Below are 16,606 nucleotides of genomic sequence, written 5' to 3' on the forward strand. Positions count from 1 at the left end.
AGTATTAACTGAGTCCTTGGCATTTGACAATGCTAATACAGAATGCAAAAGAATACTTACACCATTAAAGGTCACATCAGCTGCTTTGGAAGAATGGATTCAGTATCTAACAGTGTTGAGTCTCTTAACTACAGTAATGAGGCTTGGTTAGGAGAGGCAATTCCCAGAGGTGGAAGAAAGCCCCGTGGTATCAAATGTTTTAAATGTGGTACAGCAGGTCATATAAGTAAAAACTGTACATGGGGTGCTCCTAGAAGTAATACTCCTTCTAGAAATAGCCCAAACAGTAGACCCCAACCGTCTGGGTTATGTAGAGGATGTGGCAAAGGGTGACATTGGACCAATGAGTGCAAATCAATAATAGATATACGAGGCTACCCTTTACCAGTGGGAAATGCCTCAGAGGCCCCCAAATTGAACGTGGTCCAAGTATTTCTAGCCACTATGGAGGAAATTCCTCTCAGGGACAATTAAATAAACCAATGCCTAATGTAAAGAATGATACTGCACTGGACAATAGAACAGCTCTGATAGATGAATCAAAATTTCCAAAGAACTAGCCAGGCAGTGGTGGCACATGCCCTTAATCCCAGCACTTGGGAGGCAGAGCCAGGTCAATCTCTGTGAGTTTGAGGCCAGTCTGGGCTACAGAGTGAGATCCAGGACAGGCACCAAAACTACACAGAGAAACCCTGTCACAAAACAAACAAACAAACAAACAAACAAATCCAAAGAACACAATAAAATGAATCTTTTGGCAGACTTCCACAAATGAACAAAGACCAAATTCAAATTAGAATTCGAATTAATGGCATTTTTCTGGAGGGCCTGATAGACATGGGTGCAGATGTGACTATAATTACCCCCAAATCGTGGCATCTGAATTGGCCTCTTCAAGAGGTAGTTGTCCAATTTCTAGGGATCGGAATCCTATCTCAGATAAAATTTGAGATGGGTTGAATGCATAGGGCCAGAAGGACAGAGAGGAAGGCTGAAGCCATGTGTAGCAAATGTAGCAGTGAATCTTTGGGGCCAAGATCTGTTACAACAATGGAATACTCAGATTAAAATTCCTACACTCTCAGAAAAGAAATACAGATGTGTTTCTAGGAATAATATTATAACATGCTATAAAAAAACAGCCACCAACCATTCAGGCTGTACACAAACAGAGCACAACTGCTGTTGAACTCTCAGAAGTACCAACAGCCTTACCTTTAAAATGACTAACTAATAAACCTGTCTGGGTTGGACAATGGCCTTTGACAAAAGAGAAGCTACAAGCTTTAGAACAGCTGGTTAAAGAGCAGTTAAATGCTCAACACATTGGAGAATCTACCAGCACTTGGAATTCACCTGTATTTGTTATTAAATAACATCTGGTAATTGGAGAATGCTGACAAATCTGAGAGCTATTAATAAAGTAATTCAGCCCATGGGCTCTCTACAGACTGGGATGCCCCTGCCCTCTCTGCTGCCCAAAGAATGGCCTGTAATAGTTATTGACTTAAAATACTGTTTCTTTACCATATTCTTACAAGAAAATGATAGAGAAAAATTTGCTGTCACAGTACCTAATTATAACAATTCCCAGCCAGTCAAGAGATATCAATGGAAGGTCCTCCCACAGGGAATGTTAAACAGCCCTACCCTGTGCCAATATTTTGTGCAACCACCATTGGAGATAATTCATGTGAATTTCCCACAATCCATAATGTATCATTATATGGATGATATCTTATTAGCTGATCCAAAGTTAGGCACATTAGAAAGCATGTTTGAAGTAAAAAAAAAAGTTTTGCCTCCATGGGGACTGTAAATTGCTCCTGAAAAAATACAAAGAGGAGATTCTAATAATTACTTAGGATATAAGATAGAGCTACAAAAAAATTAGACCCCAAAAGATACAACTAAGGAAAGATCAATTGCAGGTTCTTAATGATTTTCAAAAATTTTTAGAAAGCATTTCCAATTTATTGGGTATCATGAGAATACCCAAAGATGGACTACAAAATTTGGTTAATATTCTAAAAGTGGACAAAGAATTAAATAGTCCTAGAGAATTATCAGCCAAAGCTGAGAAGGAATTAGCTCTAGTAGAAAAGACAATTCAAGAAGCCCATGTGGACCATGTGAATCCAGAACTTAAATGGATTCTGGTCATACTCCCCTCCAGACATTCCCCCACAGATATTTTGATGTAGAGGGAAGATATTATATTGGAATGGATATTTCTACCATGTAAACCAAGTAAGAAGTTAAAGACTTATATAAAAAAGATCTATGATTTGATTCAAAAAGGAAAATTAAGACTTTGCCAGTTGAGAGAAATGGGCCCAGCAGAAATTGTAGTACCTTTAACTAATGAGGAAATTTCCTCACTATGGAAAGATAATGGATACCGGCAGAGAGCCTGCAGTAACTTTTTGGGATACATTAACAACTGTTATCCCAAAAGCAAAAGAATAAAATTCATAAAGAAGACTGAATGGGTCCTTCCTCACATTGTACGACAAAAGTCAATTTCTGGAGTCCTCACATTCTATACTGATGCAAATAAATCAAGAAAAGCAGGATACAAATCAGAAGACTTAAGTAAAGTGGTTCAAAGTCCATTCAACTCTGTACAAAAAGCAGAACTGTATGCCGTTCTTATGGTACTGATGGACTTCACAGAATCCCTCAATATAGTCACTGACTCTCAATACACAGAGAGAGTTGTTGTACATATTGAAACAGCTGAATTTATTTCTGATAATACAGAATTAACAGGCTGGAGAGATGGCTCAGAGGTTAAGAGCACTGACTGCTCTTCCAGAGGTTCTGAGTTCAATTCCCAGCAACCACATGGTGGCTCACAACCACCTATAATGAGATCTGGTGCCCTCTTCCGGTGTGCAGACATGCATACAAACAGAACACTGTATACATAATAAATAAATAAATCTTAAAAAAAATACAGACTTAACCTCATTATTCATACAATTGCAGGAAATCACCAGAAATAGGGAACATCCTATATATATAATACATATCAGATCCCATACGGGTCTGCCAGGACTGCTAGCACAAGGTAATGATGAGATTGATCAGTTACTCATAGGTAACATGCTAGAAGCCTCAGAATTTCATAAGAAATGCCATGTAAACAGCAAAGGTTTGAAGAAGGGTTGCTCCATCACTTGGCAACAAGCCAAGGATATTGTAAAAAAAAAATGTCCTACTTGTTCCTTCTATAACCAAACTCCATTATCTGCAGGGAGCAATCCAAAAGGTATACAAAGAATGAAATTTGGCAGGTGGATGCATTTCATTTTGCAGAATTTGGAAGAATAAAGTATGTACACCACACCATTGACAGCTATTCAGGATTTCAGTGGGCAACTCCTATGAGTTCTGAAAAGGCTAATTCTGTGATTACACACTTATTAGAAGTTATAGCCATCATGGGAATACCTGTACAAATTAAGACAGACAATACCTCAGCATATGTCTCCAATAAAATGAGACAGTTTTTTGCTTATTACAATATAAAGCAGCCGGGTGGTGAGGGTGCACGCCTTTAATCCCAGCACTTGAGAGGCAGAGCCAGGCAGATCTCTGTGAGTTCGAGGCTAGCTTGGTCTACAGAGCGAGATCCAGGACAGGCACCAAAACTACACAGAGAAACCCTGTCTCAAACAAACAAACAAACAGACAAACAGACAAACAAACAAACAATATAAAGCATGTTATAGGTACACCACACAATCCCACAGGCCAAGCAGTCATAGAAAGATCCAATCAAACTTTAAAGGATATGCCAATAAACAGCAACAGGTAACAATGACTCCTAGAAATAGATTGCATAATGTTTTATTAACCTTGAATTTTCTCAATGCTGATGAGAAAGGAACAACAGGTGCAGAGAGATATTGGATGACAGACAAAACTCCTGAGCTAAATCAACCAGTTTATTTCCAAGATGTGTTGACCTCAGAATGGAAACCAGTGGGAGGGGTTTGGCTTTTGTTTCTGCAGGGGAAGAAAAGCTATGGATACCAACAAAATTAATAAAAATTCAATTTGAACAGGAGAAACCCCTTGATGAGGAGAAGTAAAAGCTCATCCACCAATGTGACATCTCTAAAAGTAGTAAGAAAAATTTAACAAAAAAGGGTTGGGGTAGGGTTCTGTTTTTGTCTTTGCACGATAATAGAAATACCCATCTTGCAGAAATCATAAGGCCTTGGATATCCAGATCTCTACAGCAGAAAGAAAGAGTCTATTGGTACCAATCTACAGAAGGTAATATCTCACTGCCTAACATCTATATCTCTTTAATTCTAGAAAAGTTGTAGTTCTGATTCAATTATATACCAAGCTGGCTTTTGGGTTGGAATTGGCTCACTCCTTCTCTAAACCCAAGCATATTGCTAAAAGAGAGATTCTATATCATATCAGAAGAGTCATCTGGTGTGGCACAGAAGAAAACCAATAAAAAGGGACCATTGTCTTCAAGATTTTAATTCTCTTCATGCTTATTCTTTTTTTTTAAAAGATTTATTTATTTATTATGTATACAGAAGAGGGCACCAGATCTCATTACAGATGGTTGTGAGCCACCATGTGGTGCTGGGAATTGAACTCAGGACCTCTGGAAGAGCAGTCGGTGCTCTTAACCTCTGAGCCATCTCTCCAGCCCCCATGCTTATTCTTGATTTCTTGGAATCCTTTATTATATGTCATGTTATCTTTAAATCCAAACTTCCCATTTTGACATTAATAATGTTCAAGTTTTTCACAGTAAAAAAATAAGTTTTTCCAATAGCAATCTCTGAAGTCTCCAGAAGGAAGATGGAGTCTCACAATGACAACTCTACCCAGTCCAGAATGATGCCATGGTAATCATCATCATACTACACTTCTAACTAGAATCTCAGACAATCTTACCCATTACTCTGAGACTGGCTGCAGAATCTACAGTTAGTCCAACTGAGACTTAATTATCTGAGCTTTCTTATAGAACCCCACAGAGATACCGTTGCCCCCTGAACAGCAGGAACCAATTCTAAGAAAATGCCCCTTTTCTTCCAAAGGTTTCATGTTTCTGAGGGTTATGGATAATGATTATAGGGTTGGGAGTAGAAGAAAACTCGGTATTCCCCTTAAGAAAAGAAAACAGGGTGAATGGATAGGTATAGGATATTAAGGTAGATTATTGTATATACTAATAAACTAATTTAGTAAAATATCAGCCTTAGATAAATTGTGCCGTTATGGATTCTTGTAATATTGATACAAATGTAAGCTATTTTTATATTCTTATTCCAGATAATTTGTATATTGATACAAATACAAAACCATATTTGTTGTAATGTACATACATTTCTGCTCTTATTTGAAATGTTTTGTATATTGGTACAAATGTAATATTATATTTGTCATACTGTATGTATGTTCTACCTCTGTTTAGGATATTTGGTATATTGATACATATTTAGGATTATTGTCATATTGCATATTACACTATACATTCATACCTCTGCTTTAGCTATTTTGTGTATTGTCTCAGTTTTGAAGTCATTGTCCTTTTACTGTACATTTGCTTACTCTGTTTACCCTGTTTACATGAAGCCTTAGTCCTTAGGTTATTTAGGTAGATAAGACTTACAGATTTATAGTCACTTATGCTTGTCATCTCTATAGTTATGTTAGTTAGGGTCTCCAGTCTTACAGAAACATATGTCAGATGGATAGGTTGTCTCCAAACACTTCATAGACCTAGAGACTATAGCATTAAATGTTTTGATAACTTGGAATTCTGTTGACGTGAGACATGATTGTTCCTGGTAGCACCGAAATGATCCCAAGAGAATGTTGGGCTTCTGAGACATTTCTGTTTGGAAGTTTGTCTTTTTCTTGGCACAAGATGGCCTACTGGGCAAAGAACTGCCCTTGCCTCAACTGCTGACAGTAAAATGGTCTGACAGATACTCTAGGCCTGTAGCCAATTTGAATGTACCAACGATACTGAGAAACTTTAGGTGACTATCCAGGCTGCCAGCTGTCTCTGTCTACTCTCACAAGACTCCCGAAAGTTGCTTGCATCCTTCTCCCATTTTTCAGGTATTATTATATTCCTTCTCAAGTCTTTGATGGGATTGAAGACTAACAGATATAGCTATAATCTTCTTGTATCTTAGCTAGAACATATTAAGTATTAGATTTAGGTTCTTTAGGATAGGACACTTTTTGGAATGATCTTGGTAACATGCCATTTACCTATGCTCCAAACTTCTCTGGATTTTAGTATTTTAGTATGTGTTTCTTGTTTGATATTGTTTGTGTTGGTTGTAGTTCCATCTTGTCTAGGTCATTATCCCTTATTCCTCCTGGACAATATTTGATAATCATTCCTATTATGTAGTTTTGTATTAGGTTAGAACTTTCTTATTTATACAAAAGGGGGAGATGTAGTGGGTTCCTAGAAACGATGTTTTTTCAAGGAATAATCCCAACAGAATGCCCCTCCCTTCTGGATTATGCAGAAGGTGTGGCAAAGGCAAGCATTGGACTAATGAATGTAGATCAACAAGGGACAGACAAGGTAATCTCTTGCTTTTGCCATCGGGGAAACACCCTGAGGCAAATCTTTTAAAGTGTGATTAGATCGTTCTATAACTGTTTGTCCTGTAGGATTATGTGGTGTATCTATAATATGTTTTATATTGTAATATCCAAAAAACTGTTTCATTTTACTAGAGACATATGCTGGAGCATTGTCAGCCTTAAATTGTACAGGTATTCCCATGATGCCTATAACTTATAATAAATGTGTAATTACAGAATCAGCCTTCTTAGAACTCAAAGCAGTTGCCCATTGAAATCCTGAATAAGAATCTATGGTATGGTACATATACTTTAATTTTCTAAACTCTGTAAAATGAAACACATTCATTTTCAAATTTTACATTTTTGAGTACACTTTGGGTTACTTCCTGCAGATAGTGGAGTTTAGTTATACAAGACCAAGTAGGACATTTCCTTATAATTTCCTTGGCTTGTTGCTAAGTGATACAACATTTCCTTATAATTTCCTTGGCTTGTTGCCAAGTGATACAGAAATCTTTCTTCAAACCTTTGCTATTAATGTAGTGGGTTTTTTTTAATGAAATTCTGAGGCTTCTAGCATATTTCCTATCAATAGCTTATCAATTTTATCATTACTTTTTTCTAGAGGGCCTGGTAGACCCATATGGGATCTGATATGGGTTATAAACAATGGTTGGTTTCTATTTCTGATTATTTCTTGTAATTGAATAAATAACAAAGTTAATTCTGAATCATCTGGGATAAGTTCAGCAGTTTTAATATGTAAAACAACTCTTTTTGCATATTGAGAGTCAGTAACTATATTAAGAGGTTCTGGAAAATCTAATAATACCATGAGAATAACATATAATTCTGATTTTTGAATTGAAAGGATTTTGAGCCACTTTATTTATTTTCCTGACCTATAACTTGCCTTTTCTGATTTATTTGTATCAGTATAGAAGGTCGTGGCTCCAGAAATTGGTGTGTTCCCTGTACAATGTGAGGAATAATCCAATTAGTTCCCTTTATAAACTGAAATCTCTTGCTTTTGGGATATTTGTTACTTATCTCTCCCAAAATAATTACTGCAAGCTCTTTGTCAGTGTTTATTTTCTGTCCATAATGAGGGAATTTTTAGCATTAATAAAAAGGTACCACAATTTCTGCTGGGTCTATTCCTGCTAATTGACAAATATCAATTTTCCTCTCAGAATCAATTTAAAAATCTTTTCTACATAGGTCTTTAATTTTTTGCACTGTTTGTATGGTAAAAATATCCATTCTAAGATATTATCTTTTCTCTGCATAAGAATTCCTGTAGGAGAATGAGCAGAAGGTAGAAGGACTAGGAGACAACCAAGCTCTGGATCCAAGCCATCCACATGTGCATCCTGTAATTTCTCTTCTACCAAAGCCAATTCTCTCATTGCCTCAGCTGATGATTTTCTTGGACTATTTAAATGCTAATCACCTTGGAAGGTTTGAAATAAATTACTTAGTTGTTTGAAATAAATTACTTACTTTTTTTTTGTTTTGAGACAGAGTTTCTCTGCATAGCTTTGGAGCCTTTTCTGGAACTCCATCTGTAGACCAAGCTAGCCTCAAACTCACAGAGATCCACCTGCCTCTGCCTTCCAAGTGCTAGGGTTAAAGGTGTGTACTACCACTGCCCAGCAAATTACTTAGTTCTTGTTGTCAATCCAATTGTGAGCCATAGCCAATTAATATCTCCCAGCAATTTTGAAAATCATTAAGAATTTGTAATTGGCTGGGCGGCAGTGGTATATGCCTTTAATCCCAGCACTTGGAAGGCAGAGCCAGGCAGATCTCTGTAAGTTCAAGGCCAGCCTGATCTACAGAGCAAGATCCAGGACAGGCACCAAAACTACACAGAGAAACCCTGTCTCGAAACCGCCCCCCCCCAAAAAAAAAAGAATTTATAATTGATCTCTCCTGATGTGTATTTTTTTTAGTTGAATTTTTGTAAACCTATTTTATATACTAGGTAATTAATAGAATCTCCTTTTTGTATTTTTTTCAGGAGCAATTTATAGTCCCCAGCAAGGCAAATTTTTTTTTTACCTCTTTAAACATTTTCCTAAGGTATCTGAGTCTGAATCAGCTATTATATCTCATCCATATAAAAGTAAATTATAGATTGAGGAAACTGATTGCAAATTATTTCCAATGACTGCTGTACAAACTATTGACACAAGGTGGGGCTGCTTAACATCCCTTGTGAAAGAATTTTCCACTGATACCTTTTAACAGGCTGAGAATTACTCTAAGTAGGCACTGTGAAGGCAAAATTTTCCCTATCCTGTTCTTGTAATGGTATAGTAAAAAAGCAGTCCTTTAAATAAATCACTATAATAGACCATCCTTTAGGTAATAAAGAAGACAAAGGAATTCCAGGCCATAAGGAGCTCACTGGCTGAATCTCCTCATTTATGGTTCTTAAATCTGTTACCATTCTCCATTTTCCAGATTTCTTTTTAATAAAAAATTTAGGAGAATTCCAAGGACTGGTTAATTCTTCAATATGTTGAGCATCTAGCTGCTCCTGTACCAACTGTTCTAGTGCCTGTAATTCTTCTGATGTCAAAGGCCTTTGTTCCACCTGCACTGGTTTATCAATTGACCATTTTAAAGGTAGGGCTGTCAGGACCCTTGAAAGACCAACTGCTGCTGTGTCCAGCTTATGTACAACCTGAATGGTTTGAGATTGTTCTTTTTTTTTTTTTATTTTACAGGGGAGAGCGCGAATGCAGTCCCTCACTACCACAAATTATGCAGTCGAGTTTCCCGCATTTGGGGAAATCGCAGGGGTCAGCACATCCGGAGTGCAATGGATAAGCCTCGCCCTGGGAAAACCACCTTCGTGATCATGGTATCTCCCCTGCCAGGTAAGTATTTGAGATTGTTCTTAATAATACCTTTTAATATTTCTCTCAGAAGCAGTCTTTATTTTATGATTTGTGTAGATGAACAGTCTTATTAAAGAAGAAACACAGAGCCAATTGCAGAGTTAAAAGCCCAAGAGGTCAGAGCATTAGCTAAGAGCTAAAAACCCTTTCTTACCCTTCACTGCCACTGCTGTCCTTCCCCTCAGCAAAGAGGCCTACTTCCTGTGTGTCTGTCCTTTTATTGAACTTTCTGTTCTGCCTTCTCATTGGTTGTAAACCCAATCACATGACCTCCTTGTCACTGCCTGTCTATACAGACCTCCAGGTCTTCTAAGATTGGTATTGAGATTAAAAGCGTGTGTCTCCATGCTGGCTGTATCCTTGAACTCACAGAGATCTGCCTAGCTCTGCCTCCCAAGGGCTGGGATTAAAGGCATGCACCACCACCGCCCAGCTTCTGCTATGGCTTGCTATTAGCTCTGACCCCCAGGCAACTTTATTTATTAACATACAAATAAAATCACATTTCAGTACAAATAAAATATCACCATATTTCCCCTTTTCTAAATTTGTCTCTGAGATTGAAGGAATATTAATCTGTTTTCCATTGCTGCAATAAATCATGTCCCCATAAATTCATTGCTATGTTAACCACATATGGTTTTGATTTTCCTGTCAATCCATACCCGCAACCCATCTTGCACTTTGTTTTACCTAAGATAGAGTTTCAATTCCTAGAAGATGAACATTTACCTCCTGAAAAGGCCAATCTAGATGTCAAGATTTTGGTGAAATTATTGTTACAACTGCACCTGTGTCTACTAAACCCTCCATTTTAATGCCATTTATATGTATTTTTAGCTTTGGTCTCTGATCATTTATAGAAGTTTGCCAAAATACTTGTTTTCTGATCTCTCTTGAACTTTCTGCTGTACCTATACAAATTGTTCTGTCATTGGTCACATCCAGAGCAGTGTGGGTTTTTTTGTTTTTGTTTTTGTTTTTCTTGGTTTTCCAAGACAAGGTTTCTCTGTGTAGCTTTGAAGCCTATCCTGGAACTCACTCTGTAGACCAGGCCTGCCTCTACCTCCCAAGTTCTGGGATTAAAGGCATGTGCCACTACCACCTGACAAGCAGTGTGGTTTTTAACAACAGGCATTATCTTTTAATTGCTCTATGTATGAGTTTCTCTGATGATGACAGGGAATGATGAGCCAACTTTGATATTGGGGCCTGTGGGAGGCCCCTCAGGGCATTTCCTGATGGCAAAAGGTTACTTTGCCTGTCCCTTGTTGATCTGCATTCATTTTTTTTTTTCAGTCCACTGCTAGCCTTTGCCACACCTTCTACGTACTCCAGAAGGCTGGGGCCCTATGTTTAAATTATCTCTAGAAAAACCATTGTTTTTAGGAACATTTTGCCTACAATACCTTTTCAAATGACCTTGTTTGCCACAATTAAAACATCTGATATTTTGATTTTTCTTAAAACTTTTAGAAATTACTTCTCCTATCAAGGTAGCATCATAAACATGAGATCCAATATCAGCTGTATTTCTATTTCCATTCATCTATTGGTGCTGATGTTGCCTTTAAAGGCTTAATCACCCTTTTGCATTCTGAATTAGCATTTTCAAAAGCCAAAGATTGAATTAATATTTGTCTAACTTTTGTATCTCATATCATTTTATTTACAGCTGAAGTCAATTTTTGTATTAAAAAAAAATCAGTGAAGGCTTCTTTGAGGCCTTGTATAATTTTAGTAAATGATTCAATCCTCTTTGCTGATTCTTCAACCCTGCCCCAAGCATTCAAATTTCTATACAACAGAGAGCCAAGGTGTAAGCATAAAATCTAGTCTGTCTTTGCAAATCAGCATACTTTACCAAGGGACTGATCTTGGAAATTTTTCCATACCTATAGCTCTACCTCATTGTTCTACAGACCCAGCTTCCTCATTCCACGACGTTTTCCATTGTAACTGAGGACCAGCTTCCAATACTGCTGTAGCTAAGTCTTTCAGTCTTGTGGAATAATTCTGTTCTGAGTTGTCCATGAATGTAACATCTGCTTCACATAGGTTGAATGCATACCATATGAAATGACTGCTTCTTTAAATCTCTTCAAATCTAAAACTCCTATAGGATCCCAGTGAACTTCTGCATAGCCTTGGGATGTCTATCATCTGGTGGTCATTCTTGTATGGTAACTGGATAAACTAAAGTTGGTTTTCTAATAACCTTGGACCACTCCTCTTCAATTTCATAATGCAGTGGTGAAGTAGGTTCTCCTCTAAATTCCTCTGTCTGTGTCTGAATATTTTTCTTGTTTTCATTAATAGGTCTTTCTAAGGCTTGTATCTTATCAGTCAAATATTCATTATTTTCATTAAGAAGTCTTTCTAAAGTTGCATCTTATCAATAGTAAGTCTAAGGCTTGTATTTTACCAAATTTTTCATATTTGGCACAATTATCAGACCATTTTTAAGGATAAAATATGAATTACCAAGCTGATAGTAATCAAAATCAGAATTATGTCAATCCCAGCTAAAGTGTTTTATCCCCTCATTCCTTTTTTCCATGTACAAGCCATCCATAGCAGCACTAAACAGGGTCCTAACTCCCTGCATTGTGATATTTCCAATTCTTAATAAAAGAAAGATTTTTCCTCTCTTCTTTTTTAAAACCTAATGGCAGGGCTATGCAGGAGGTGGGGAGCCAACTGTAGAGTCAGCCCTGTGGTGGGGGGAAGCATGGGGTGCCCAGGCAGCCAGACTAGTACAGCCAGCACTGGGATCACAGCAGGCTGTTCTTGTGCTACACAGGCCAGGTTAAGGACACCTGTAGCTGTTTGTGTAGCCAGGGGCTGAGGGTGTGCAGCAGTGACAGCAGCAGTGGAAGCCAGAGCAGGTGAGAGCAAGTGTCAAAGTGGCTGAACTGGCCTGGGTTGGCATCCTGGTGAGGGGTCCAGGGAGAACCTGCATGGCTGGAAGTGAAGGCATGGGCCAGCTGTGGGTGGGGCAGGCAGCAGCTGGAGGCTGATATAGAAAGACTGCAAAGGAAAAACTCGCACAAAAGGCCTGTGGGGAGGGAGACTAAGTTGTCTGCGACAGCAGCAGTAACAGACAGGTGGCGGGTTTACTGCCTTGATGTGGTTTAATAATGCCACGAGTTGGATGCCAGATGTATCGTTTACCTAATTGTGTTAGTATTCATAAAAAAACTGATAAATCCAAGAAACAGCAGAGGGGTGATTGTCTGACCCTACTCTCCATATTTTCCTGATCCAAAAGCCGCAGAAATCCCCTCAGTCCCTCCTTCTTTCTTCCTATCCCTCTCTCTCTGACTTCCTCAGTCCTCCAATAACTCTATGGCTAATCCCGGTCAGCCAATCACTGACTCCATCCTTGATTCAAGGTGTCTTTATTGGCACCATGGAGTGGCAGTGCAAACAATTCTCCCGCAACAGGTAAGGTGCTAGGTAGCACTGTGAGGCTCTGGTTCTATTCCAAGCTCATGTGCACTCATGTGCACACAAATATACACTTACCTGGGGAGATGTGTCAGTAGGTAGATGTCTTTGTCCTGCCAGCCAGCTCCCAAATCACAACACAGAGACTTATTATTAATTATAAAAGCTCAGCCAATAGATTAGGCTTGTTTCTAACTAGTTCTTATAACTTAAATTTAACCCATATCTTTTAATGTAGGTTCTTTTACATGGCTCAGTTACCTTTACTTTGTAATGCCTATGCTGCTTTCTCTGGGTCTGCCTGGTGACTCCCCCCTTCTTCTTCCCAGTGTCCTGTGTGTCTGAAAATTCTGCCTAGCTATTCAGCTGTTCAGCTTTTTATTAAACCAATCAGAATGACACATCTTCACAGTGTACAAAAAGATTATTCCACAACATTTCCACCTTTTTGTCTAAATAAAAAGGAGTGGGTTTAATTCTAGCACAGTAAAGCTATATATAATAAGAACAATTATCAGTTAAAAATTACATTCAAAATGTTTAGTCCATTTATATTTGGCAATTTTGGAGAAAATACTTTTTTTTTTTTTTTTGGTTTTTCAAGACAGGGTTTCTCTGTGTAGCTTTGCGCCTTTCCTGGAACTCACTTGGTAGTCCAGGCTGGCCTCGAACTCACAGAGATCCGCCTGGCTCTGCCTCCCGAGTGCTGGGATTAAAGGCGTGCGCCACCACCGCCCGGCCAAAATACTTTATTTTTTATCTTATCTTGGTAAGTTCAAAGTTCTGTACCTAATTTATCTTCTATCATAACTAAGAAAAACTATGAATATCTAGACTTCAAATCCATCAATGACCCCAGAGGCTAATATTACCTTAGTAAACAGAAAGTGCAGAGCAAGCAACTTCCAAAACTAAATGAAACAAAGGAAACAGCTGGTTGCCTGGACAACCACCCCAAGGTTCCTCTGCAACATTGCGGGATTTTCAGCCTACAGGCCTAGCATATCTGATAGATTTTTTTTTTTTTTTGAGACAGGGTTTCTCTTTGTAGCTTTGGAGCCTATCCTGGAATTCATTCTGTAGACCAGGCTGGCCTGGAATTCACAAAGATCCACCTGCCTCTGCCTCCTCAGTGCTGGGATTAAAGGCATGCATCACCACCCCTGGCTTTCTGATAGACTTTTTTGTGAAGCAGGAATTTTTGAAGGACTGTCCTACCCTGTCTTGACAAAGTTTGGCACTCATTTTTCTTTGTGTCCTGCTGGTCAGATTGGACAGCGTACTGTCAGCATTGAGACAAGGGCAGTTTCTTGCCTAGTGGGTAGCTTTTGCCATAAAGAAGGCAAACTCAATATGGAGGTTCTTTGATGCCCATCATCCTTTTTTTTTTTTTTTTTTTTTTTTGGTTTTTTGAGACAGGGTTTCCCTGTGTAGCTTTGCGCCTTTCCTGGAACTCACTTGGTAGCCCAGGCTGGCCTCGAACTCACAGAGATCTGCCTGGCTCTGCCTCCCAAGTGCTGGGATTAAAGGCGTGCGCCACCGCCACCCGGCTCCATCATCCTTTCTTGAAGTAAATTGGTGATGCCAGGAGCAGATGTGCCTCGCTGTCATGAAAAACCTTGTATTATTGAAACATTTTAAATGTCATTTTCTGTTGTAACATGAATCTTAAAAGGTCTTATTAAATGAAAAACCCGGAGCCAGATTTTGGGGTGAAAAGCTGAGAGATCAGAAAAGCAGAACATTCTTACCCGCTTGGAGATCCTCTGTCAAAGAGACCTACTTCCTGTATATGCCTTTCTGTTCTGCCATCTCATTTCCTCTCCACCCAACTACATCACTTCCTCTTCCAGTCCAGCTCAGTCACTTCCTGTCTGTCTGTACAGACCTCCAGACCTTTATAGTTAACTAGTGTTAGAATTTAAGGCATGTGCCACCACCCATATTTCTGTTCCCAGTGTGGCCTTGAACTCACAGAGATCCAGACAGATCCCTGCCTCCCAGTGATAGGATTAAAGGCGTGTGCTACCATTGCCTGATTTCTATGTTTAATATAGTGGCTGGCTTTTTCCTCTGATCCTCAGATAAACTTAATTGGGGGGGGGGGAACACAGATAAAATATCACCATATTCTGTAGGTCTTTGGAGTGTTTGAATATGATCTATCTATCTAAAAATATATCTCTGTATGACCCTGAAAACATACCTAACATGACTACTATAAGTTTGATGTTACAGATGACTATTAACCTGTATTTATTATCTTAATAGCTTTCAAAGACTAAAACATTACATAACATTTTAAAATTATCTGCATAGTTACAAGGCCTTAAGCAAGAATATATATATATATATATACAGTATAACAAAAAATAACCTTAAATTGTATCAATATACAAAAATCCACACCAATGCAAAATATTTAAGACTAGTGGTTGTTTAAAGTAGACTCAGAGCTGGAGAGATGGCTCAGAGATTAAGAGCACTGGCTGCTCTTCCAGAGGTTCTGAGTTCAATTCCCAGCAACCACATGGTTAAAAAAAGATTACCCTACAACATGTGTCACTATGTAAAGTGCTTGCCTTTCTGAGTTTGATCCCTAGAACTCATGTTAAAAAAAACCAATGTAGTGCCACAAGCTTGTAATCCCAGTTATGGGGAAGCAGACAACAAGGTGTGGTAGTTTGAGTGTAATTGGCCCCCATAATGTCATAGGGAGTGGTACTATCAGGAAGTATGGCTTTGTTGGAATGAGTATGGCCTTGTTGGAAGAAGCATGTCACTGTGAGGGTAGGCTTTGAAGTTTCCTATGCTCAGAACACTGCCCAGTGTCTCAGTCAACTTCTGTTTGCCTGGAATTCAGCTACTACCCCAGCACCATACTGCTTACATGTTGACACGCTCCCCACTATGATGATAATGGACTGAACCTCTCGACTGTATTGAGCCACTACAATTAAATGTTTTTTTATTATAAGAGGTGTCATGGTCATGGTGTCTCTTCACAGCAATAAAAACCCAAACTAAGACAAAAGTTGGTACCACAAACTGGGGTATTACTGTGATAGGCCAGACCATGTTTTTGTTTGGAGGAATGTGGACCTTGGTACTTTGGGTTATGAAAGCAGTGGAATGTTTTAAACATTGCATAATGGGCCATACTAATAGGATCATTGAAGACAGAAGTGCTAAGAGTTATTTGAACTATTGGGAGGGGGCTGCCTCAAGAGGTTTCGGAGGAGGATAATTTTAGTAGGTTGCAAAATATCTTGTGATACTTTGGTGAAGAAAGTGGCTGCCTTTTGTCCTTGTCCAAAGAGTCTGCCTAAGCCTATAGTGAAGAGTTTTGGATTAATTCTGTTGGCAGAAGAAATCTCACAACAGCCTAGTACAGACTCTGTCATGTGGATATTAGTGGTAACTCTGGTGAAGATTTATAATGAAAAGGAGCAAGCTGAGCAAGAAAAAATATTCGAGGAGAAAAAAAGAGCACCAGACATTGGAATGAAGCTAAATTTTGTGTTTAAGGAGATAAATAGATTAAGAAATGGAATAAAGGGAGTGGTGGCCTCAGGGCAAGATCCCACCCAGCTTAATTTCCAACCTTTGAAAAGGAACTAAAGACAAGCTTAGAGCCAGTGTGGTGGTGCACA

At 38.6% G+C, this 16,606-nt stretch overlaps 1 non-coding gene across 1 annotated transcript; it reads right to left on the reverse strand.

The window, feature by feature from the left end:
* Positions 1-9,326: 9,326 nt before the first annotated feature.
* On the reverse strand, positions 9,327-9,490 carry LOC131918165 (U1 spliceosomal RNA). The gene has a single exon (XR_009380900.1). It is a non-coding gene; the product is annotated as a U1 spliceosomal RNA (small nuclear RNA).
* Between the last annotated feature and the right edge of the window lie 7,116 nt (positions 9,491-16,606).

This window comes from Peromyscus eremicus, chromosome 8a, assembly GCF_949786415.1.
Source record: "Peromyscus eremicus chromosome 8a, PerEre_H2_v1, whole genome shotgun sequence".
In the NCBI taxonomy this organism is placed as follows: domain Eukaryota; kingdom Metazoa; phylum Chordata; class Mammalia; order Rodentia; family Cricetidae; genus Peromyscus; species Peromyscus eremicus.